Source organism: Delphinus delphis, chromosome 9 (assembly GCF_949987515.2).
Source record: "Delphinus delphis chromosome 9, mDelDel1.2, whole genome shotgun sequence".
Taxonomy (NCBI): Eukaryota; Metazoa; Chordata; class Mammalia; order Artiodactyla; family Delphinidae; genus Delphinus; species Delphinus delphis.
This window is the reverse complement of record NC_082691.1, coordinates 14,051,765-14,078,753: the sequence shown is the minus strand read 5'-3', so window position 1 is coordinate 14,078,753 and position 26,989 is coordinate 14,051,765. Positions and strand designations below refer to the sequence as shown.

Here is a 26,989-nt window from a genome sequence, read left to right as displayed (position 1 = left end):
ATGCAGTAGAGTCAAATGCAAAATTTGAATACAGTTGTAGGGTAAGGTGTGAGATTACAAAGAAATTTTATCCATGGTCAGCCGCCGTAGGATTTTCCCCCAAATCTTTGAGGGATCCCTGTTTATTCCTCTCTACCATTTGGGGCCTTTCAGTGGACACATGTGAGAACAGAGACTATAGCATTTATTACTCAGCCTTCTTCCAGCTAAACAAGAAGGGTTTTTGTTGTTGTTTTTTTTTTAATAAAAGGATTAGGGTAATATGTTAAGTATAAGCTTTGTTAATAGTAGTATTCTCTTTCTTTGAAACAAGTAAAACGTAACCTTACTGTGACCAAATACCACTTATCTATTTTACATTTTGCTTCTTGAATGCATCTATCTTATATTAAAGCTCTTCTTTTACCTGTCATCTTTGAAATAGAACAAGGAGCTACATGGTGTTTTGACAACACAAAGGAAGGTCTATCACATGTTACATAAAAGATTTTAAAACAGACCTGTATTTTCTCTGTGTCTTTCTAGGTTCTACCTGGATTTATAGCAATAGAAATTTTTTCCCTCCTGGTCTTTATGAACTTGAGCTTCCAAAAGCACAGCTAAGGTTCATTTTCCCAAATACTCCAACAATGAGTCTGGTGACAGTAATTGGGGCTTTTGATGTGCCCACTTGAGTGACTGTTTATGCAAGAGCCCTAAATAGGCAGGTCCTGGAGCCGGTCTGCAGCAGCTCTCTTCACTCTGAGGATGTGTTGATGGGTGAAAGCAGAACCTAAACAGTCACTACCTGTCAGTTGCTCCGTAAATGAGAACGCTTTGATTAAGAAAAAAAAAGCTGAGGGGTAAATCTTGGTGCTGGGAGGTAACAAACCAGATTAGCACAAAACGGTGCTTTCATTTTATCCTGTACGTCGCTCAAGTGGCACTCATTCAAGCTGCATTTTTCTCTCCATCTCTTGAGAGGCATTATGGACTTGCTTTACTGAGTGTTACATGGAAGTCATTTGAATAGTTTGCTGTCTGCAACAGCGGTGGCAGATAAGGAATGCTATCAGTGCATCTCACTGTGAGACATAATGGTGAAATGCTGCAATGCAGGGAATGTATTTGGGACTACAATTTAATAAATGATGGACTATCTCTAGGTCAAATCTAGTCCAGATCAGTCACTACCATCTGTCACCAAGCTACAGCCAACTGGCAGCTGCTTGGTGGCCATTATGAAATCCATTAGTAATTTCAGTTCATTTCTTAGTTAATGGACATACTTATGCACAGAACATTCCATAACTGACCATTTTCTTCAACGGCTTCATTCCGTTCCTATAACCTGGACATTCTTTGCCTCAGAGGAGTGTCCTCTGGTTTGCAGTTGCTACAGTGGGGATCAAGTTTCTTATCACTGTTTAGGCATATGTGTACAATCTGTGAAGGGGTGGAAGCTTTTGAAATTTTGTTTTGCGTAGCTTGAAGTAGAAAATACGATTCCCAATGAGACTTCTAGAGTTGGAAGCATTTCAAGACTGCCCTTTCATGAGAGATTTTAGAACTGCATATATAATTCTGTTCCAGGATGAAAGCAAGGCCTTGTAGAAGCCTATGACCAAGAAAACCTATCCACTTAAATACAAAGAAAGCTGGCCTGTGTTCAGGGTCATTTTCCCAGTCAATTTTTATTTTATATGAACAGTTCCATCCACCACAAATTGACAGAGTAGAGGACTTCCTCTTTTTGGGTTGCCAACAAGCACATTTTGCTACCAGTAAATTCTCCTAAATATTAACCACAATGAATAACACCAATTGGGAAAAAAATTAAACAGAAAGAAGGCTGACAGCTGTGAAAACAAGCATGCAGCTCTTCAATTTAAAGAAATCGTAGCTCACTCTTATACTATAATGTAGGAGAGTCTCTTGGCAGAATCATACTTTTGCTCTATTTTTGTATAATAAGTACACATATAATCAAGTGAAAATAGACCTTGGTGCAGGGCTCAGCCATTCCCATGCTGTGACGACAGAGCTCATTTAAATGCTCCTTGGGAATGTTGGCTCATTCAATGAGAAAACAGTCAGTTTTAGACCAAATATAGTCAATTCCAACCAAGCAGTCAAACCAATTGCATGAAAATGAAATTTTCACTTTTCCACTGGTTGTTTTGGAGTCGCATCCACAGAGACAGAAGATGGAAGGACCATTCTAACACCACGTGTTTCTCCACTCCAGATGTAGTGGCCCTGAAAGAGCTCTGATGAATCTGCATTTTCTTAAGATGCTCACAATCCCCTTCTGGAGGCAGGATCAGAGCAGGTCTCTCTTGGATCTGATGAGTTGTAGTATGGGTGCTGTGAAGGTCCTGGGCCAGGGTGTGGCAAAGGGCCAGAGAGTGTTCTGTTCCCCACAACCCTGGGCACAGAAGTTTCACCCCTTGTACAGCTGGTGAGTCTGGAACGCAGGCTATGTGCAACTGTCCTGCCAAGGCAAGAGTTTCTCCTTACAAGGAATTAACTTCATGAGGAAAGTAAGTCAGATTTGGGGAGGGCTCACCCTTTATTTTGTATATAAACCTTGACGATGGCTTCATTTCAGCCAGTAGCGTTAGAGGAGAGACACCTGGGCTCACAATGTCACTCTTAGTGACCAACCACATAGAGTTGCTTCTTCCTGGATTGACAGCCAATGAATGATGGGCAAGACTCAGTGATTTATTTATTGATTCCTTCACCTGATGAATGAGACAAATGAAAGTTAAGGAAAAAGTGAATCCGAGTCTTCATGCGGTTTTCAGCATACTAGAATGCACAGGCTTGGGCATGAGAACAATGCAGCAGAGTACAAGTGTGAATCAAACGTGTAAGATTCCTGGCGGATGAGTGCAGACAGAGACAGCTAGTGTGTCTGTTCCTGAGGGGCTTTGGTGTTAGCCTTACTTAAACCAGTGGTGATTAAGTTAGCCTTACTTAAACCAGCAATGATTAAGTTGGCCAAGCTTAAACCAGCTGTGATTAGGTTGGCCCTCGACACAAAAAGCAAAACAAAACAATCAAAAATCCTCTTAGCATTTTTAAAGCCTCCTCAAGCTGACCTAAAACAAACCGCGAATCGCTGAAAGGTACTACTTTACATCTATCACTTGGGAAACTGGTCCAAACAGACCAAACGGATAATTTAATCCTCTTTCCTAGAAGGTCAACATTTTGAAGTTTCTTGGCTCAGAGAGGGAACTACAAAGGTCATACGCATATTCATTTTAATAGTTTTGTGCACTTTATAAAAATGGTGCTCAATGATCTATCATGCCAATGAAGACAGAGAAAACTAGGTGTTCCTAAAAGATGCTTGGCTTCTAGTTCTAAAAATCTCACATGTGGAAGTCTACATTTATTTGACCGTGTTCCTTCAGGCAAATAATGTAATAACTGATTTTCCTTTTATTGAATAACACACTATATCCCATTACTTGAGACATACATTGAGGATATTGATCCCTTAACCACTACACATTGCAATCATCTGTTTTCTCTTTGCATTTTCATGATAGGAGATCTTCCCCCTCTTCATTCCCAGTACCTATCGCTTAATAGACACTTGGCAGTTGTTGGTGAATGAATAAATGCATCAATATTTATGTATTTCCTTTCTATTTCCTTAAAGGATTCAAGGCAGTTGGTAACAAAACACATGGGCAACAAAACAAAATTAAAATAAGAAAAAGACCAGACACCATGCAAAGAAAATGAAAAGATATTTATTCCAAGGGCCAGGGCCTGGGATGAGATCACTTGAGCACTAGACTTAACTCTCAACTGAGGCAAAAAAATGAGCACATGATTGACTATGTTGTTCTCTTAACCTGAGAAACCAAAACATACAAGGAGGATTTGTTCACATGGGAGCGCTAGCAAGTGGGAGGACATGACACAGATGGCTTTTGCCACATCTGAGCCTATTTGTGTGTATGTGGCATACTTGGTCCTTCCTCTCTCCTATTAAGAAGATCTGGGGCTGGCTGAATGCAATGGCTTGGAATCTGAGATCCAACTACGCAAGTAGTTTACTAATCTCTCCTCTGAAGTTAGTACAATGCAGTTTGAGTATGTATTGGATGTGTAATATATATGTTTATTATGCATGTGACATGTTATACAGAGTATATGTATATATATATAAATTTATACATACAAAACATATGTATGTTTCTCTTATATGCACGAAGGCCAGACTTCTATTGGAATCAACTCGATATCCTTTATTTATAAAAAACACAAATTGGAAACAGATAAAACATTAACAAACTCATTTTATTTAAGGTTTGAGAAAACAAAAGGAAAATCCTTTTAAACATCTATTCTGCCATGATAAAAACGCCTTTGGGGCTTCCCTGGTGGCGCAGTGGTTGAGAGTCCGCCTGCCGATGCAGGGGACACGGGCTCGTGCCCCGGTCCGGGAGGATCCCACATGCCGCGGGGTGGCTGGGCCCGTGAGCCACGGCCGCTGAGCTGGTGCGTCCGGAGCCTGTGCTCCACAATGGGAGAGGCCACAACAGTGAGAGGCCCGCTTACCACAAAAAAAAAAAAAACGCCTTTGGCTGCATTTGCCAGTAGCCCATTTTTACAGCCCTGTTAAAACTCTAAAAGGACTTAGAGTGGTTGAGAGAAGTGCTTGACTAGAGCAGTGCCTTCTCGGATGGGAGCTGTTGTGGACTCCTTCCAGCTCCGGTTTCCCCCAATCACTGCAGCCTGGCCTTGTTTCCCACCCCCCAGGATGTGCACATCCAGTGGTCTTCTCATGCAGTTATATAGAGTTTTGCTACTCAAGGTGTGTTCTGGCAACAACAGCATCACCTGGGAGCGTGTTAGGAAGGTAGTCTCAGAAATGTAAATCTTCTAAACCAGCTCTCCAGGGGATCTTATGCATGCTAGGGTTTGAAGCACTGATCGAGAGCACACTTCAGCCTAAGTAGATGAAGGAGTGAATGAGTAAATGAATGAATGGATGATCGAAAAATGGGAGACCTTTCTTTAGAGTATTCTGTTACAGCTATGTATTATCTGAAACTTTCTTCTTAGAATGCTGATATCTAAATGATACAATTCATTTTCTGTCCTGGTAGAGCGGGACCAGCTTAGAAGTCTTACCCATTTTTAATCTTTTAATCTTTTGAGTTCCTGCTTGCTCACTTTTTTCTTTTCTTTTTTAAAAAAATCTGATCTTGTTTTATTTATTTTCATTTTTAATTGAAATATATTTGACATATAACATTTATTTAAGATGTACTACATGTTGATTTGGTGCATTTATATATGACACTATGATTGCCATTGTAGTGTTAGCTAACACCTCTAACACGTCACATAATTATCATTTCTTTTTGTGTGTGTGGTGAGAATAATTAAGATCTAGCCTCTTTAGACTTTTCTTTGTAAAAGTATTTTCTTCTAGATTAAAATCCTACCTATTAAGTAGGTGACCAGTATGACACACTAAGAGTCATGGAAGACGATGGGGTAGAGACGTGTCCTTTCCCACAGCCTTTCCAAGCCTTTCCATTTGTTTCTTCTCTCTCTTTTAACTATTAGAATTTACCAAAACTTTCTGTCCTAGTGCTTGGCTGATATGCTCTCTCCTAGAGATAACCGCTTGAATCCTATAATTAATCGTTCATACCTACGTTACAATCCCATTTCTCCGCAGACTTAATCCAGGTCTCTAGTTCCCAGAATTGCTGTGCTCTTGATGGAAGTCCCAGACTCTTTCCATGGAGAAATTGGATTTTCCTCCATTTTCTACTACCTCAAACCCTTTGACAGTGTTGATTTGTGACAATAAATGTTTTAGGCAAGGAACCCACCAGAGGGAGCAAGGAGAGTATAGAACTTTACAGAGAGGGGCAGCAAGCAACTCCTGGTGAAAAATAATAGCTAACTTTATAGTCAGGAAGGCAGTAAGTGGAAGACAGTATAGAACAGGGGTTGGCAGCTTTGGCTCTGGCACCAGGCGCGCTCAATTCATATCCCAGCTCTGCCATTTAAACTGGCTGGGTGACATTCACAAATTACATAGACTCTGTACCTCAGTTTCTTGGTCTGTAAAATGGGGCTAACAGACAGTGAAAGGAAATAATCCATGCAAAATGCATGGCACACAGTAAGCACTTATTAAATACTGGCGATTGTTAGCTAATACAGACTAATCTGCATGCCCCAGGTACTAAACTCTTTTTTAGATGTCTATAAAGGTCAACATCTTTTATTCCAGCATAATAGTTCATGGAGTGAGATTACCTTTAGAGCGGGGTAAAAGAGAAGCTGAGGCTCCACAACCATGCAGTAATCTACCAGCTGAGTTGCCAGGGTCTTTTTCTGGAGGACCTTGGTGTTGGGTTGGCTCGCCACCACCATGGTGGTACACACTATAATGGACTCCACAGGTGCTGCTTGGAATAGGCATTTCCATGCGAGGAACAAGTTTGATCATCAGGGGAGGGTTTAATGCTTACAGCCAAAAGCCTGTGCACTAAGAAAACAAAGAATGATATATAAACAAGGCACAACACTTGCATGGCAGGTGAAAGATGGATGAGGTGCTTAAGCAAAGCTCTTGAGACAGAGCAGTATGTGTGATTGAAGGGCTGCACTGACTGTGTATATTGTGTTTGGAGAAACAGGTGAGGCCCCCGTGGGCTGTCAAATACTGAATAATAGATTAGTAGGATGGTATCATGTTATTGTTAGTGACTCCTTTGCTCACTGTTAGCTAAGGCAGTAACTTTCCATACGAGGATTTCATGACCTTTGAGATTCTTTTTGCCTTTCGCAAGTATACTTTTCCATGCCATGATTTCTTTAGTAGGAAATTTATTATTGCTGTCCCCTGGAAGTTATTCTTTGGCTTATCCAAGAGATATGAATTCATTTTTGAATGCAAAATCTAGTTCCCAGAATGCAAAGTCTCAGTGGATATAAAGCTGCAACATTCTGGAAACCATTTTCCAGGCAACCTTCTTCATCTTCAGCAATAGAATCTGGCCCACTGGACTGCTCTCCTCTTTCGTAAGCACTTTTCATTTAGGTGAGTCCCAAGGGCCTTTAGAGTTCTTTTTCATCCTACACTCGTACTTTGACAAATGTAGACCATTCCATTGAAAACATTCAGTTATGCCTTTCATATCTGATAGCTGTGCTGGGGCTCAGCAAGAAATACCATATTCTTCCACATAGGTGTGGTTTCTTCCAAATTAGTCTGTTCAGGTGAGAACTGAGGTTTTCAAACTCTGATTCTTGACAATGTCACTATAAATTTAATATAACCTTTTAATCTAGTTCTGCATGAGTCATAAAGATGAAATATTTCATTACAATAGGCAGAGAGAGAATTTTGCATACCCTAGGAATGCTGAGGTTCTAGACACTTGCGTACAAAATAAGTAAGGTATATTTCCTTTCATTCTTTGTTTTCCCTTAATATTTGGGACTCTCTTCATACAAATTTGTATCCTGAATTTTTAACTTTCCTGTGTCGTTAAACAATTTTGTGAACATAATTTTAATAGCTGCCTATATATTTGTATTGTTATTTATTATTCTGTATTTGAAGATTTAGGTTATTACCAATTTGATAATGCTACAATGTGCTGAGGTGAACATTTTTACGTGTAAGGTTTTTTTCCTTTTAAAAAACTGTTTCTTTAGAACAGAGGCACAGAATTTAGGATTACTTGGTCAAATGGTATATTTTTTAAAGTTCTTCATATATATATATATATATATACTAAAACCTTCTCAAAAAGATACATACATTTAGATCTTTACCTTCAAGGTAAAAATTATGTGTCTCCTTTCACCCTTGAAAGGTACCTCCTTGTTTAAGAATATACATATTTACAAAGGTTGCCAATAAAATATGGTATTTCATTGTTGCTTTAGGCATATAGTATCTCATTGCTTATGTTTAACTAGCATGGCTTTTCTCCTATTAAGTATATTTGTTTAGGATTAAATGGAACTTAAAAGAGGAGTTTCCTGAAGGCCTCACCTATGGGAAAAAAGGGGGCTTTACAACTTCTTTGAATATATATATTTTTTTACCTTATGTAAGTAAAATAGGACCCCTCAGAATATAGCTGTTTCACTAGAGTGCAGTTCTGTACGTCCAGTTCGTGGGTTTGTTACCCAAGGGAGACGGCTTCATTAAGAAGGCTTTATATAACAAAATACTAGCAACAATAATAATAATTACAGCTAAGTGTATTTAATGCTTACGGTGTGCCAGAAGCTGTCTAAGACTTTATGAATATCTTATACAGTCATCTCAAATCATGCCTTGACACACTGAGGAAAAACTTGAAGTCAATATTTGCGAGTCATCGGAAAATAACTGCGTCCTACAAATGAACCAAAATAGTGAGGATAGTAAGTATCTTCGTTTATACGGTGCACATTCCCCCACGAAGCACCAGCCTGTACCTGAGGTCAGGTAATTTGCATAAACAAATCACTGAAGTGGAAGAAGGAAATACTTTATGTGGAACTAGTGCGTAGGTTTAAGTTTCTCCCAGGTTATTGAAAGTGGCAAAGCTAGCACCAAAAGTGTGCAAAAACAGGATTAAAAAATACTCCTTCATGAAAATAATTTCAGCCAAATACCATCTAGTTGATCGAAGCATGGCTGCATGCTGCTCACAATATTCCTGTCTCCTTTATGTAGAAACTCTGAGTCCCATTTGGCTTTATAAATGAGATTTATAAAGATCAGGCAGAATTTTGATGTTTAGATTGGGGTGCATGAACTAAACTGAGAATTCTAGCTCCTGACGGTGTATCTGGATTAACTCAAGAGATAGGTACTGTGTATTTTAGGGCTGTTGTATCAGATTACCACAAACTGGGGGGCTTAAAGCAAGATATTTATTCTTTCACAGTTCTAGGTCCAAGGTGTTTGGCACAAACGCCAGGCCCTCTGACAGCTGTAGGGGAGAATCTTCCCCTGCCTCTCCCAGCTTCTGGCGGCTCCAGGTGTTCTTTGGCTTGCGGCCACTTCACTGCATTTTCAGCCTCTCTGGTCCCATTGCCACCTCCTCGTAGGTGTGTTGGTGTTGTCTCCTCTTGCCTCTCTCTTACAAGGACACTTGTGATAGCATTTGGGGCCCTCCTGGATAATCCAGGGTAATCTTGCCATTTTAAAATCCTTCATTTAATCACATCTGCAAAGACTCTTTTTTTCCAAATAAGGTAACATTTACAAGTTCCAGGCATTAGGACTCGGTATCTTTGAGTGGCTACTACATACAATGTAAGGTTTGTTTCAAGGACTGGGCTAAAAACAAGATGTGTATTTGACCACAGGGCTCAGCTTGAAGGAAAGTCTTCGTTGTGAGCAGAAGCAAAATGACCAAATCGGGATAGTAGTGTCAAGTGTCAATTCCAAAAGATAAAGCCAGGTTATAAATAGGAAGATGGATCACACAGCTAGAATTATTAGACAGTGTTTCCCATGATACTCAAGTTAAGCAAAGCAGAGGCAAGAACCACTTTTCTGGCTGCTCCATTGAGATGTGACAGTGCTGTGACTATCTAGGCTGGAAAATGTGCCTGTGAGGCAGGTTGATAATGTGTGATTGAAATTAGGAGCCACTGGATGCAAAAAGTCAGCTGGGAAAACAAATGAGTCTGAAAGGGGCTCAGGCCTAACTCTCAAATGGGTTCATGTCTCTTCTGTTTTAGTTTCTGTGTATGACCATCCCTACCCCTCCATCCTACGCTCCAGCTAATTCAAGCCAAAATTGTATATATATACACGCGTGTGTGTGTGTGTGTGTGTGTGTGTGTGTGTGTGTGTGTGAGTGACTCAGCCCTTTCTGGATGATAAAAATCTCTTGGTGTATTCCAAGGGTCAATTGCCCACAAAGTTATCAGTGACCCTTCTCCAGGGATCAATATCAGCTCCCCCACCCATAGCCATCCAGGCTCCTTCCTGAAATAGTTCTCCTCATCTCTTGCCCTACAGCAAACGCGCATCCGCCTGCAGCAAGCAAGATATTTCCCCACCAACACAAGTTCCTGCGAAAACCAAACCAAAATATAAAATGAAAGCACAGAATTCAGTGAATTTTAGAACCACCACCTCAGTGGTCTGTGCTTAGAGACATGTTAATTATCGTAACAGTTCTGTTGTTTTCTGAACCTGAGCTGATTCCGTGATTGATGGATCAGGTACAAGGAGGATGTGGTGTGCAGCACCCATGATCTTTCTGGAGCCATAGGACTGTCCCTTGATTGCCTCTTGGGTGGCTGTGGTTCTCTGGAACGTCTGACATAAAGTAAACACATGATATTGCTTCCTCATGGTAGAGGACTGGATAATCACATTTATCAACTGGTGTTCTGCTCTGTGGCTGTTTAGATATCGTGTGTGCCACATCATTTCCTCTGTGGTTTCCTGATGCTGAAAACCTTTCCTGGTTAAACTTATATCATACTGTGTAAAGAGTGATAACGAGTCTTAAACACATTTGGCACGCATGACTTTATTAAAGAAGAGATCGTTAAGGAAGCAGATGCCGATGCTTTGTTACACCCTGCTGTCCTTCCTATTCCTGGGGACTTACTAAGGGAACACTTTACAACTCCAAATAAGGAGATGTCTTATTGTCACTAGATCCCAAGTAGAGTTTACAACACACTACCATCAGGGAGGCAGAAAGGAAGCCCCCCAATAAAATATTACTTGCATCTTACTATATCCAAGCTTCTAGGTGGCCCTCAAGCCAACAGAAGAAATGACAAATTGCTTAATCATCTGGAATATTTGGTGTCCCCAATGATTCCTTCCCCTTATATCTGTGTGGCACCCAGATCAGGAACACTAGAATCTTACTGTAGTGGGAAGTGGTGTTGAACACTTAAGAGACAGCATAATGTGATAGAAAGAGTGTAGGCTCTGCCGTCAGAGAGACATGGGTGTGCCACTCTTTCGCTTTATTTATGATCTTAATCAAGTCATTTTACCTTCCCAAGTCTGTCTCTTCATCTAAGAAATGGAGATAATAACACCCATGTCACTCGGCTTCTGTATGGATAAAATGAGACAGGGCATGCACATTGCCCTGTATGAGGTAGGCAGGGCTATTTCCTCACACTCACCCCTGTCCTTTCTTTACATTCATGCTGCTTACACTGTCTAACCTTGACATGTCACTTAGAAAACTCTGCCCACTCAGAGGGTCCACATAATTTTTTATGGTCATGCTATATTTTCATCCAACTGGCTTTTTCCCTTCTCACACTCTTTTGTTACTTTGTTCTCTGAAAGAGGAGAGTGGTTGGCAGTGATTCACATTTAAGGGATGATTTCTTGATCAACTAATGGATATTAAGAAGAAAAACGTTTACTTGCACGATATTGAATAAGATCAAGAACTATTTCACTAAATAAAGTAGATCAGGTTATGTATGTATCCTAGGCTGGACACCTGAACTTTGCCTAGCATCTTTAGAGTGTCCTGGGAGCAGAGGACTACATCCAGCAAGAAAGATGATACATTCACAGCCTCCTGACATGTTCTTAGAACTAATCAAAACTCACTTTTCCCAGGGGGCAGTTGAATAATTCCTAAAAAAGAAGGAATTATTTGGTTCATGCTAAGTGAAGACAGCACACACAATCACCCTGCTGATCACCTCTTGGAATGGTTCCTTTTATAGGGCTTTGCAGGCCCCTGTGCTGGAGGGAAAAGAATACTTTCTCAGCTTTCACCAAAGTTTATAGCAACTGGTTCTGGGATAATTTCATTAAACATCCCAGTACCAAGGAGGATGTAAGTCTGGGGACTTCCCTGGCGATCCAGTGGTTAAGACTCCGTGCTTCCATTGCAGGGGGCACGAGTTCGATCCCTGGTCGGGGAACTAAGATCCCTGCATGCCTCGAGGTGCAGCCAAAAAATAAAAAATACATGACGTAAGTCTGGACTTCTAATATCCTGACTTTAAAGTTCATAAATCACCTTTATATTTCACTAGATTCTATTATATTCTCTTTCATTTAATAGTTATTTTTCTTATTCCCCAGGCTAATTAATATTGGGAAAGTTTGGAGTAGCAAATTAAGCCTGAAAAGTATAGCTTAGAGAAGACATGATGACATCATAAGAAACTCTGTTTCTGTCAGAGTGGAGGAGTATGTGAGCAGAGAAAACCTGCTGGTACAGAAGTCATTAGAAGACACACCTGCATGGAAGTGTACACTGACTGACACCTGTGGGCTTAGAACTTGAAATTCCTGGGTCATAAGAAATGAGGCTAGGACAGAAATCCTGAATCACACACTAGGTGGGGAGTTGGACTTCGGAATAAAACTTGGACATGCAAAAGTCAGCATTCTCAGTGGATGAACTAGGTGAAAAAAACAACAACAACAAAATAAATTTAAAACCTGTGTGGAAGACTGAAGAGGGAAACAGTAGGGATTCTGGCCTGTTTGACTTTGGCTTCTGCAGGAGAGATGGAGAGAAAAAAATCTCTCATGAGATGTCTTAGCCACATACCTAGTAGCATCCTGCATATAAGGCAGGAATTAATTCCATTCAGGACCTCTAAATCTCTAAGCATGAAGTTTAATTTAATGTGGTCCCATTTTGCTGGTGCTTCACTTGGATGAAACAAATGCAAATCATCTCTGGATAAAGCATAGCTGAACAGCAGACACATTAAATGGTAGATTAGACACAGCATAAGAGAGAATTTGTGATCTGGTACATAGATATGAATAGGTTAATTAGAACTCAGCCCAGAGAGACAAAGAAGAGAGAGCAAGTATAAGAGTGATCAAGTCTGATATCTAGCTAATATATATCTGATTGGAGTTCCAGGAGAAGATAGAGAGTATATAGGTAGAGGCAGTATTTGATCATAGTTGAGATTTTTCCAGAACTTTTTTTTTGGGGGGGGGAAGTTAATCATTTATTGAAGATAAAGGTTTTTTTTTTAAACATCTTTATTGGGGTATAATTGCTTTACAATGGTGTGTTAGTTTCTGCTTTATAACAAAGTGAATCAGTTATACATGTACATATGTTCCCATATCTCTTCCCTCTTGCGTCTCCCTCCCTCCCACCCTCCCTATCCCACCCCTCCAGGCGGTCACAAAGCACCGAGCCGATACCCCTGTGCTATGCGCTGCTTCCCACTAGCTTCTACCTTACGTTTGTTAGTGTATATATGTCCATTCCTCTCTCTCGCTTTGCCACAGCTCACCCTTCCCCCTCCCCATATCCTCAAGTCCATTCTCCAGTAGGTCTGTGTCTTTATTCCTGTCTTACCCCTAGGTTCTTCATGACATTTTTTTTTCTTAAATTCCATATATATATATGTGTTAGTATTTGTCTTTCTTTTTCTGACTTACTTCACTCTGTATGACAGACTCTAGGTCTATCCACCTCATTACAAATAGCTCAATTTCGTTTCTTTTTATGGCTGAGTAATATTCCATTGTATATATGTGCCACATCTTCTTTATCCATTCATCCGAAGATGGGCACTTAGGTTCTTTCCATCTCTGGGCTATTGTAAATAGAGCTACAATGAACATTTTGGTACATGACTCTTTTTGAATTTTGGTTTTCTCAGGGTATATGCCCAGTAGTGGGATTGCTGGGTCATATGGTAGTTCTATTGTAGTTTTTTAAGGAACCTCCATACTGTTCTCCGTAGTGGCTGAACCAACTCACATTCCCACCAGCAGTGCAAGAGTGTTCCCTTTTCTCCACACCCTCTCCAGCATTTATTGTTTCTAGATTTTTTGATGATGGCCATTCTGACTGGTGTGAGATGATATCTCATTGTAGTTTTGATTTGCATTTCCCTAATGATTAATGACGTTGAGCATTCTTTCATGTGTTTGTTGGCAATCTGTATATCTTCTTTGGAGAAGTGTCTATTTAGGTCTTCTGCCCAGTTTTGGATTGGGTTGTTTGTTTTTTTGTTATTGAGCTGCATGAGCTGCTTGTAAATTTTGGAAATTAATCCTTTGTCAGTTGCTTCATTTGCAAATATTTTCTCCCATTCTGAGGGTTGTCTTTTTGTCTTGTTTATGGTTTCCTTTGCTGTGCAAAAGCTTTGAAGTTTCATTAGGTCCCATTTGTTTATTTTTGTTTTTGTTTCCATTTCTCTAGGAGGTGGGTCAAAAAGGATCTTGCTGTGATTTATGTCATAGAGTGTTCTGCCTATGTTTTCCTCTAAGAGTTTGATAGTCTCTGGCCTTACATTTAGGTCTTTAATCCATTTTGAGCTTATTTTTGTGTATGGTGTTAGGGAGTGATCTAATCTCATACTTTTACATGTACCTGTCCAGTTTTCCCAGCACCACTTATTGAAGAGGCTGTCCTTTCTCCACTGTACATTCCTGCCTCCTTTATCAAAGATAAGGTGACCATATGTGTGTGTTCCAGAACTTTTGAAGACCTACTTCCTCAGATTCATGAAGTATTGAAGGCACAATTGATTCCATAAAAATTAGATTAAATGAAAAAGCAATTGAGGCCTAGAAAGATGGTAGAAAACCAAAAACATAGAGAAGATTTTTCAATTACCCAGAGCCATGGGGGGAGGGGAGCGGGGGCTGGGGAACCAGATTACAGACTTGTCTTCAACTTACTAGGGTTAGACTTAAGATTTTTCAGTTTATGATGGTATGAAAGTGATAGGCATTCAATAGAAAATGTACTTTGAATTTTGCATTTTTGAACTTTTCTTGGGCCAGTGATGTGCAGTAGATACTCTCTTGTGATTCAGGGCCACAGCAGCAAACAGCTCCCAGTCAGCCACTAGATCTCGAGGGTGAACAACCAAGAGGCTTAAAACCATTCTGTACCCAGGCAACCATTCTGTATTTCACTTTCAGTATTCAATAAGTTACGTGAAACATTCAACCCTATATTATAAAATTGGCAATATGTTAGAAGCTTTTGCCCAACCGTAGGCTAACATAAGCGTTCTGAGCATGTTTAAGGTAGGCGAGGCTCAGCTGTGATGCTTGGCAGGTTAGGTGTATTAAATGCATTTGTGACTTACTGTGACTTTATCAGGACATAACTGCCTCGTTAAGTCGAGGTAGATCTGTACGTACAAAGGAGTGGCAATTAGACCAACAGCCGACTTCTTGAAACAATGATGAAAGCCACATGACTGTGGAATAATATCATCAAGGTGCCAAAAGAAAAAAACTGTCAGCTTAGAAATGTGTAACCAGTAGAGCTGTCTTTCAGAATGAGAGCAAAATAATGTAACTTCTAAGAAGATAAAACCAAGGGAATTTACTCTAAACAGATGACTATCCTACAGAAAGAGGGAACGCAACCATGGAAGGAAGTCCTATGATTTAAAAAAAAAATGAGCAAAAAATCTGGTAGACATGATGTTAGTTAAAAACATTGAAAACAATATTAATACTGTCTAATTTTTGAATTAAAAAGATAGAACCAAAAATTTGAACAACAGCATATAATTGTTGTTCCCAATCTATATGCTGAGGCACCTGTGGCATCCCCATAAATGCACAGGGGTACCAGAAGATGTTAACATTTTCTAAGGGACACAGCAATATCTATTGTACAGCATGGAATGCTAGCTCAAGGCAGTTTATGGTTTCAGTGTTGAATTGTACTACATTCCTTTTGATTACATTATTTCTTTTTGAAACTGGGTTTTTGGGTGGATGTTTCTGTGAAAAAAAAGTACCAAGATAAAATCAATATGAATCAAGAAATGAGAGTGAAAGTATTCAGTTTTATTCCAAGATCTGAGAAGTTGTGCCATGCCTTTCCTTTCAATTTATGTCTGTTCCTTTTTTCAAATGGCTGCTACGTTATTAGGACACAAATATGTGTTAAGTTGTTTTGACATAATCACTTAATAAACAGAACAAAACGTTCTTCTTTTTTGCCTAGGAGCATTGTGAAAAAATTACTGAGACATACCAGGAGCTGCGAAAATCTGAGAACAACTGGCATGTAATTTGGCATGAGGATAACTGGATTGGTGTTGGTCAGATTTCTGTTTTGTTCAGTTAAATATGCATGTTAAAATTTCTAGAGGAAAAGAATAGTGAAAGTATAGATATATATCTTCAAACTAGGAAATGTGGGAAATCTCAATCAATCTCAAACAAGGCAAAATGGGACTTTACTTTTAACGGTGGGACAGATGGAGGCACTAAGATGCTAGAAATGAATTCAAACATTTTAGTAATCTCAATTCATGTAAATGTGTGAAATCCTCCAGTTAAAAGACAAAGAAAAAATAAGATAAAGACTATGATTTTTCTATTTTCAAGAGACACACCTAAAACTTAGAACTTAGAAAGGTTGACTGTATAGGCATAAAATGACATATGAAGAAAATAGAAACCAAATTTAAGCTAGTATAACTTAAAAACACTACTTATATGGAATCTAAAAAAAAAAACGGTACTGATGAACCTAGTGGCAGGGCAGGAATAAAGATGCAGATGTAGAGAATGGACTTGAGGACGTGGCGGGGGTGAGGGGGGAAGCTGGGGAAAGTGAGAGTAGCATTGCCATATATACACTACCCAATGTAAAGTAGACAGCTAGTGGGAAGCAGCATATAGCACAGGAAGATCAGCTCAGTGCTCTGCGATGACCTAGAGGGGTAGGATAGGGAGGGTGGCAGTGAGGCTCAAGAGGGAGGGGATATGGGGATATATGTATGCATATGGCTGATTAACCTTGTACAACAGAAACTAACAGCATTGTGAAGCAGTTATACTCCAATAAAGATGTATTAAAAATGCATTATTCTGCAACAAGTAACTGCATAATAATACAAATTTCAATTCACCAGGAAGATATAAGAATTCTAAAATTATATGACAAGTAATAAACAATTTTAAGACAGTAAATTTGACAAGTTAGTGGAGTGGGAAAATGCTTGCAAAATATGTATTATTGAAACTTATTCGAGAAAAAATAGAACATTTGAATTGCCCTGTATGATTAAAAGAAGACATTGATAATTAAAAACACTCTCACTAATAAAACACCACTTGCAGGTGGTTTGTAGGTAAGTTTCCACCAGGTATTGAAGGAAGGATCAGTTAATTCCAATCTTATATAAACACTTTCAGAAAATAGGAAAAGGAGGATTACTGTAGCTCCCTTTATGAATTAAAGTTACTCTTGATACTAAAATTAAACAAGGTCAATACAAGGAAGGAAAATTGCAGGCCAGTCTCATGGCAATAGATACAAGAAGATTTTAAACAAAACCTTAGCAAACAGAACTCAAAAATTAGTTTGTTCTTGAAATGTAAGTTTGGTTCAATATTAGAAAATTAGTTAATTCCTCATGTTAACAGATTAATGGAGAAAAATTATATGATCCTCTTAATAAATGGATTAAGATAATTTTATAAAAGTCAACGTCTATGATACAAGTTTTCAACAAACTAGGAATAGATTTCTTAACCTAATAAAGTGTGCCTACAATACCTTGGTGCAAACATAATGATGAAACATTAAGTGTATTTCCTTTAAAACTGGGAAAAAGATAAAAATGCTTTCTACTAAGACTCCACCAATTTACTGGAAATCCTAGCTAGCAATATAAAAAAATCAAATAAAAGGTATAAGAATTAGAACGGAAAACCAAAACTATAATTATTCAAAGATAATATAATTAATTTTATAGAAAACCTAACAGAATCTACAAATTAATAAGAGTGTTTAGGACTTCCCTGGTGGCGCAGTGGTTAAGAATCCACCCGCCAATGCAGGGGACATGGGTTCCATCCCTGGTCTGGGAAGATCCCACGTGCCACAGAGCAACTAAGCCTGTGTGCCACAACTACTGAGCCTGTGCTCTAGAGCTCGTGAGCCACAACTACTGAAGCCCGTGCAGTCTAGGGCCCACGTGCCGCAACTACTGAGCCCGTGTGCTGCAACTACTGAAGCCCGCGTGCCTAGAGCCTGTGCTCCGCAACAAGAGAAGCCACCGCAATGAGAAGCCTGCACACTGCAACGAAGAGTAGCCCCGGCTCTTAGCAACTAGAGAAAGCCTTCACGTAGCAATGAAGACCCAAAGCAGGCAAAAAAAAAGAAAAAAGAGTGTTTGCCAGATATAAAATAAAAATTTTAAAGTTAATTTCATTTCTATATGCTAGCAAGAAACAAAGTTTTCTATTAAAAAATGATTCATTTTACCGTATCAGCTAAAATAGATTGTTTTTGTTAGGGATAAAGCTAACGAAAAATGTGTAAATCCTTTATGGAAAAATGCTTATACTTTATACAAATATTAAAAACGACTTAAATAAATGGAAATTATTAAAGTAAATGTTTAATGGGGAGTACAGTAACATTAAAATTGTAAGGTTATTATTTCTGCCCAATGGGGTTTTCCTGGAATTTGACAGGTTGACGTTAAAATTTATAGAGAAGAGTAAAGGGCCAGGAACCCCGGAAGACAAAGGATAAGGCAGGGGTTGGGTGAGGACCTTGACAAATGAAACACTGGTACTTACGATAAATCTACAGTGATTTAGTCAGTGTGGTGTCGGCAGTGCAGCAGACAAACAGACCCTTAGGACAGGACAAAGAACCCAACGTGTAGAAATGATCTGCAGCAGAACTAGTATTGCAGATTCAGAAGGAAAAGAAGAACTGCTCAAAATTGTTCTAAGGGAAAAAACGAAATCAAATTCCTTTTCATGTTATACACAAAATTCAATTCAGTTTTTCAAAAAACAAACTATGGAAATCCAAATTTAAAACATCTGAAAATAAAACTTTTTATTTTGAGAAAATTGTAGATTCTCACGCAGTTGTAAGAAATAATACAGAGAGATCTCATGCACCTTTTACCCTGCCTGGTTCCGGGAAGGGTAACATCTTGCAAAACTATCTTACAACATCCCAACCAGGATATTGACATTGATACAGTCAAGATACAGAACAGTTCCATCACAAGAATCCCTCTTGTTGCCTTTTTACAGCCACACCCACCTTCCTCTCCTCCACTCCCATCTCTTCTCTAACCTTGACCACTAATCTATTCTCTATTTCTAGAATTTTATGATTTCAAGAATGCTATGTAAATGGAATTATATACTATGTAACCCTTGGGGGCTGGCCATTTTCACTCAGCATAATTCCCTCAAGATTCATACAGGTTGCTGTATGAGTCAATAGTCTGTTCCTTTTCATCGTCTGCGAGTATTTCATACTATGGATGTACTGCAGTTGGCTTAATGATTCACTGGTTGAAGGACATCTGTGTTGTTTCCAATTTTTGGCTATTACAAATAAAGCTCTATGAACATTGAAGTGCAGTTTTTTGTATGAACATAACTTTGACTTTATCAAGGAGAAGTGCTCAGGAATGCAACTGCTGGGTCGTATGCAGCTGCACGTTTACTTTTTAAAACACTGCCAAGCTGTTTTCCACAATGGCTATCCCATTTTACATTCTCACCAGAAATGTATGAGTGATCCAGTTTCTCTTTGCCAATATTTGCTGTCACTTTAAAAAATCGTGGCCATTCTGATAGATGTATAGTAATATCTCCTTGTGCTTTTAATTTGCAACTCTCTAATGGTTAATGAGATTGAACATCTCTTCATGTGCTTATTTACCATCAGTATAGCCTCTTTAGTGAAATGTCTGTTTATGTCTTTTGCCTGTTTTCTAATTAGATTGCTTTTTACTCTTAGGTTGTAAGAATTCTTTATATATATACCAGATTTTAGTCCTTTATCAGATATATTGCTTGCAAATATTTCTCCTGGTCTTAGCTTTTTTCATCCCCTTAACATGATCTTTTGTAGAGCAATACCAAAGATTCTTTTCTAAATTTTATAGTTTTAAATTATTCAATGAAGTCCATGATCCACTTTGAGTTAACTTTTGTATGAGTTAATGAGATGAGATTTAGGTTGGGGTGTTTTTTTGTTTTTTTTCTTCCTAATTGTTCCAATACCACTTGTTGAGGAGTCTATCCTTCTTCCTTTACACCTTTGTCAGGTATTATTTGGGCATATTTGTGTGGTTATATGTCTGACATCTATTCTGTTCCATTGATTTATGTGTTTATCCCTGTGCCAATACCATACTCTCTTAAAGTATATAGCAACTATATAGTATACCTTAATATCAGGTAGACCGATTCCCTTTCACTTTATTCTTATTTAAGCTATTCTGGGTCCTGTGTCTTGCCAAATAAATTTTAGAATAAGCTTCTTTATATACACAGAAAACTTTGCTGGGATTTTGGTAAGAATTGCATAAACCTATAGATAAATCTGAGGAGAACTGACATCTTTACTGCCTTGAGTCTTCCAGTCCAAGAACATGGTATGCTTCTCCATTTATTTAAGTCCCCTTTGATTTCTTTCATCAGCAAATGAGTGAGAAATAAAGCCGTAATATTTTCAATTTATGTTCCAATGAGGGATTCATAACTGGGATATGTAAAGAACTCTATGAATCAATGAGAAAAAAAATAATTAAGCCAATAGAAAAACATGCAAATGACTTGAACAAGCGTTTCACTGAAGAAATATAAATAGCTATTAAGCAGGGAAAATATACTCAACCTTATTGGTAATCAAGAAAATAAAATCTAAAGCCTCAATAAGATAATATTTCACAGTGATTAGACTGGCAAAATCTAAAAACTCTGATGATATCAAGTTTTGCTAAGGATGTAAAGCAACTGAAAATAATGTTCATTGCTGGTGGGGATGGTTGGTAAACCAATTAGAAAAATAAGTTGAAATTACCTGCCAAGTTGAGATGCATGTGCTCTAAGTCTTAGCCATTCTAGCTCTAGGTGTATGTTGCATGAAGAGATGGGTTAATAGCAGCATTGCTTGTCATGGTGAAATAACTGGAAACAGCGTAAGAGCAGAATGAATTAATACATTACGATACATTTGTATAATAGTATACTTTACATTAATGGCCATAATTGGCCCATGGCCACAAGCTTCGAAATAGATGAATCTCACTAACAATGTTAAGAGAAAAAGCAAATCAGAGAAGAATACATACTCATGATTTCACTGATACACATGTTATAAATAGGTGGAAACAAGCACTAAATTGTTAGAGAAAATGAATATGGAGTACAAATATTTTAAAAATAAGGAAATGATAAAAAATTTAGGAGAGTGATTATTTGGTGATAGAGGAGGGAGGGACTGGGACAAACTTGGGGCTTTAAACATTTTGGTGATGTTCTGTGTCTTAAGCTGGGTGTTGGGTGCATGGGTGTTCATTTTGTTAGCACTCAAACAATAATATATATTATAATACCTCTTTGGGTGATTAATATTCATATTTTTAATTAGAGAAAAGAAGGAAAAGTCTGAGTCGTGTGCATTAGCACCAGAAAAAAGGTTACAGTAGTTGTTTCAAAAGAAATAAGAAAACCGAAAATGTCAGCATTTAAATCTGATTTCCATTGTGTAAGTAAAGTTAGGCGATTACATGTCAGTTCTTTAATGAATTTATATGTTATTTTTGCATTTTTTGTAGTCATAGTTTTCAGTAACAGTTGAATTAACTTTGAATTTGTTAATTGTAAGTTATGCCTTTGATTATGTAACTTTCCAAGTATTATTCCAAGGTTATTTTCTATTGAGCTAAAGGAATGACTACATTGATGAAATATACTATACAATAAATGAGATTACTCCAGTGCTTCTTTTGCTTCCTAAGGTGCTATTGCATATTTTGAAAATGGTTTTCTGAGTTTTCCCAACGAATAAGAATGCTATGATTACTGTCTTCAAGTGTGGCAGATGGACTGTACATGTGTAGTGTGCGTGCCCGTTGTTTCTGCTGAATTCACAGGTCACCCTTTTTGGGTTTTCTTCATGGTTAATGGCCATGATCCTTGCAGAGCTTCTTCAGCATGGCCTCTGGAATGCGCAGTATCTAGGACAGATTCAGCATCACCTGGAAAGCTTTAGGAAACTGAGGGAATTGCAGGGCAACAATGGGACTTAAAAACTAAGTGCTTAAAAGTGAATATATTTTGGAAGCCCAGTAAAATAGTTCTGTGTCTTGAGAACTTTAGGTATTTATTAAAAGCTTAAAACAGAGAACTCCCTACAACGCGCCCACCCATATAATGAAGAAACCAGGAGGAGCTACTTGCTACTTAATTAAACAAACAAACAAATAAATAAATTTAATTCGATAGATCCTACGAAATACTATTGAGCATCTACCAGATAGTGCCAGATAATGTTCAAGGCACTGGAAATATAACAGAGAACTAAACAGATATTATGTAATAATAATAGACCAGTGTGTATCATTTAATTCAGAAGTCTCCCTTACAGGCCTATAAGCTTTTTGAGGACAAGGACCTTGCTTGTTCTGTGACCCAGTTTTTCTTTTCCTTAGCACTTAACAATGTCCAGCACATTCATATGCATTTAATACTTATTATTAATCATGACCGTTAATACATTTAACGTTTGTTTGTTGCATGAGTGAATGCGTCCCAGAGCCACACAGCTCATCCTTGGTGGAGCCAGAGTTTAACCTGGTCTTTCAATAATGATAAACAATTGCCATTTTGAGCTTACTCTGTCCAAGGCACCGTGGTCACCGCTCTACAATCCTCATCTCACTTAATCCTTACAAATACCTGAGATACAGGTATCATTGCCCCCTTTTGACTGAGGAGGGTTCTGAGCCTCAGAGAACTTGTGTCTTGCCCAAGGTCACCCTCTAGGTCTGTCCCCTTCAACATCTGCGCTAGGCTGGGACCAAAATCCTTCCTCTTTCCACAGCCTTTATTTCTGTGGGAGCCGGACTATCCTTGGCTACCTAGAAGGGAACACTTCAGTTCATTAATTAATTGGGCTGCATGGTGCAAAGCCAGCCATTTGGCGGATTACCTGTCCCCTCCCCACAATGAACTGACTGATTTGTTCTACAGAATTGACCACATCAGCTAGTTATTTTAATGGTAAATCAAATTACGCTCATCTACTTTTTTCTTTTACTAAGTGTCCAGCTGGCTAAGAGTTTAGGATCAGATACGCCTAAATTATAATCCAAGGTCAGCCACTTATTAATTATGAAACCTTGGGCAAGTATTTAACCTCTTTAGGCTTCCGTCACTTTATCAGTGGAAGTGCAGGTGATAGTAATTCTACCTAGTCTAGTTAATCGTCTCACTAAGAGGTAACTCTTTAGCTCCTAACACAGTGCCTGACCCTTAAGGAGTTTTGTTGAGCGATAGCCGCCATTATTATATTTATCATTGTAATTGTCAACCTAATGTTTTATTTCAGTATCTTCTTTGTTCTGTGACTTTTACTGACCTCCTTGACCTACAACCTCAGCTTCCTTCCAAGGTAGACAGAGTTAGTTACTTTTTGCTCATTGGATATTACTCCTTCATTATGGAACGTACACTGTTATAAAAATTGGCTCAAGTCTCATTGCCTACCTTCCAATTATAGGCACTTTGAATGCCAGTTCATTCATCTTTTTTAGTCTCAGCCCTTCCATATCGTCTAGTATGTAGGTGCTCTATGATGTTTGTCAAATTGAATGGATAGGTCATGTCTCTATTCATAGTGAATGGGTAGATCGATTATCTTTTGTGCATCATTGTTAATGTCATTGAGGGTATTACATTGATTTTTTTTTTGGCATGTTGGGTCTTTGTTGCTGCGCGTGGGCTTTCTCTAGTTGTTACTCTTCATTGTGGTGCGTGGGCTTCTCACTTGTGGTGGCTTCTCTTGTTGCAGAGCACGGGCCCTAGAGCACGCGGGCTTCAGTTGTTGTGGTGCACGGGCTCAGTAGTTGTGGTGTGCGGGCTCTAGAGCGCAGGCTCAGTAGTTGTGGCGCATGGGCTTAGTTACTCCGCGGCATGTGGGATCTCCCCGGACCAGGGGTGGAACCTGTGTCCCCTGCACTGGCAGGCGGATTCCTAACCATTGCGCCACCAGGGAAGTCCCCATTGATTTTTGATGAGGTCTTCACCCATATCATTTGTGTCCATCTTTTAATGCTGGCACTCTTTTTATTTGAATATGGCTTGCTAATTCTACTCTGGACTCAGATCTCTTGCTTTCCGTAGAGATTTTCACTGCTTATATAGTGAGTATTGATTTTTGTTTTTTTCAACGTTTTTCTTCTTGCTACTGCTGTATTACAGACTTTTTGCTGCCATTCCTGCCACAGGACTTTATAAAAAGACTTTCTCACTTCCACTTCAAATTTTACTTCCCACATTGCTTTAAGGTATACATTTTTCTCTTCCCCCCCATCATTAATACATTACCATTTGACTCTGTCATTAGGCTGTCAATCTGTTAAACTCTTGAAGAAGAGAGACCTTATTTTAAATAGGCCTGATACTGTGCTGGAGAGATGGGTGCAGTGTCTACAATTCTATTCTTGTCAAGAATAGGCTTTTGAAATTTCAAGAAGAAATGAAATTTAGAAGAGCTACCAATCCATGAAAGATCGAAGGATAAAATAAGTTAGAGAAGGACAAAATCTACATCAGAGTTCTTGGGAAGGCCCCTTGCCTTATTTTAAAATAACTAATTATGAAACAAAGAATATCCTGAATGGCCAGACTGCGGATCCAGGCATGAAATTCCCTTCAAGGAAAATGGCAGTTTGAGGTCCCTAAGGCTGAGGGTCCCCATTCCGTTGTTAGTGGTCAGAAAAAGAAGCACTTTGCATTTGAATTTCTTGGTTAAGGTAGTAGAGAATGGGGCGTTGCACCTGGGTGAGGAAAGGAAAGGGAAACATTTAGTAACTATTCCCAAAGAAATGTACAAACGGTGACAAGTGGCAGTTCCTGCATTTCCGGTGAAGTTAGGATGCGACACAGGCCTGAAGTGCAGCGGGAGAGAGTTATGTGAAAATTCAGACAGACTGCCTGGGTTCTGAGATTCTTGAATATGTTATGAAGCAGAGCAGGACTTGCCCCACAAACAAGGCTGGAGAGTTTTCCAAGGTTCCGAGTCATCAGGCAGGGTTTCCAGGGACAGCAGTGCCACAGCCTCAGTTGTTCTGAGATAATCTGACCTGATGCATGAAGAAAGCCAATGGAATTTGTTGGACCTCAGACTGCACATATAAAGGTGGGTGGCAACCAAGCAGGGAGATAAGTCAATTCTTTCTGAAGAAGGGAGCTCAGACTAGCCCATTTGCCTCGTAATTGTATAAAATACTACAGCAAATGAGAGGCTGCAGTTACCTTCCTTTCAAGCGTAAGAAGAATTTGCATTTCTGCTTAAAACTGAACAATTGTCAATGCAAAGGAATTGATCCAGTTAGATAAGAAAGTTTCATATTGGGATTGTCACCTATAGACAGCAGTGAGGGTTAGAGCTGAAGGAACTACACTCCTTAAGCTGCTTCCATGAAAAACTTCAATCAACTGCTAGCTTTTGCTTTACAAACTTTGACGTATGTCCCTTGACCTTTAACAACTACCCCTTCACGTTTGACACTTAACGTTTGCTACATGATTAAAATTCAGCGTTAATTAATTTTAACACTATCAGTTAAGTTATATTTAGCTGAGAACACTCACTTTTGTCTTTTGTGAGTAGCACTGCAGCGTTATTACAAAGAGGTAGTCAGGAGGGCAACAGAGATACGAGAAGAGAAGAATGATTCAGTGTGCAGATAATTGTTTCGAGTGAAATTTAGCGTGGTATTTTTGTTCCTGTCCTCAGTAGAACTGAGATTTAGCACCTCGCGTTGGCTTTTAGCCCTCACCCCCACGAAGGAGGAGGCTGTGCTGGGCGGGTGCTGAGAATGAGGCACACCAGAATTAAATCATAGCACAGCTCGAACACCGGCAAGAATCTTCTCTGGCCAGCTCTTGGGTGCAAAACTGGCAATTCCAAGAGAAAGGCAAGGCGTCCCCGGAAAGATCTCCTTATGGTGTGGCATCACCCTTAATGGGGAGGTTTGACATGGTCGTGTCAAGAGCATCACCCCCAAAGTGGCGACCATTCCCAAAGTAAACAGTGGAAGCCAGGATGTTTAGCCATAGCAGAGTTATAGTTCTAACCTTAAAAAGTCATCCAGGAGGTTGTCGTATGGATGGCTTATTCCGTAACGTGACCAATAAGCTCACCGGAAATAGATGAAAGCCAAGAAATGTGTCCTCTCTCCCTGAGTATTCCAAGTGAGAAAACATTTTTATTGGTTTATTTATTTCGTGCTCTTTTGCTCTGTGGAAAGATTATGATAAGGATAAGCATGTGCAGATCTTGCTTTTACCTGAGGCTCAGAATGCTAGAGAACCATTACTACTGCTACTCTTTGGGATATTAGCATGAAATTGTGGTCCACAGGTTCACAGGGCCACTGAAATACTTCTTTGTATGGAACAGGAAGAGAGAAGCTCTGCATTTGGTAGATAGTGCAGGTGAAGCACTATTCATATGTAAGTCACCCAGATGTGTCTCACCGAAGATCCAGTAATAGTAATAAAAAACTGAATTGGGGGGTTCTTTGAAACAGTATACTCAGGTAGCCTCCAGTTGCTAAAAACTAAACTAACAAAAGAAGACAACTTCGTAGCATTTTCCTTTGCGTATGACAGAACACTTTGCCTCCAGTAATTCATGTTTTATGTTCTAGAATCTAGTTCCATACCCTCATCTCATCCTTTACCTACAGCTGGAGGGCACTTGATCTCTGGCAGATTTTCTTTTCCTGCCCACCCCCTGGGAAAAACTACAGCCAAGGACTTATGTAGTTTAAAGGATTTAAACTACGGTGCCAAGGATTTAAGTAGCTCTGTTTCCGTAGCCGAGCAATTCAGCATCAAGTCACATTTCTCTTGGTTGGGCTCTGCTAGAATGTCCCTGTCCTAGTAACTGCCTTGAGTCTTAACCCCGAGGTCAAGTCTACCTTGTTTTCTTGATGGGACACCAAATACCTATCTTGGTCCAATGTATGAGATCGAGTCAGCCCT

General features: G+C 39.1%; 1 protein-coding gene across 4 annotated transcripts in view; it reads left to right on the top strand.

The window, feature by feature from the left end:
* SUGCT (succinyl-CoA:glutarate-CoA transferase) overlaps nt 1-26,989 on the top strand; it is a 684,957-nt gene that overhangs the window by 551,995 nt on the left and 105,973 nt on the right. The window lies entirely within an intron of this gene.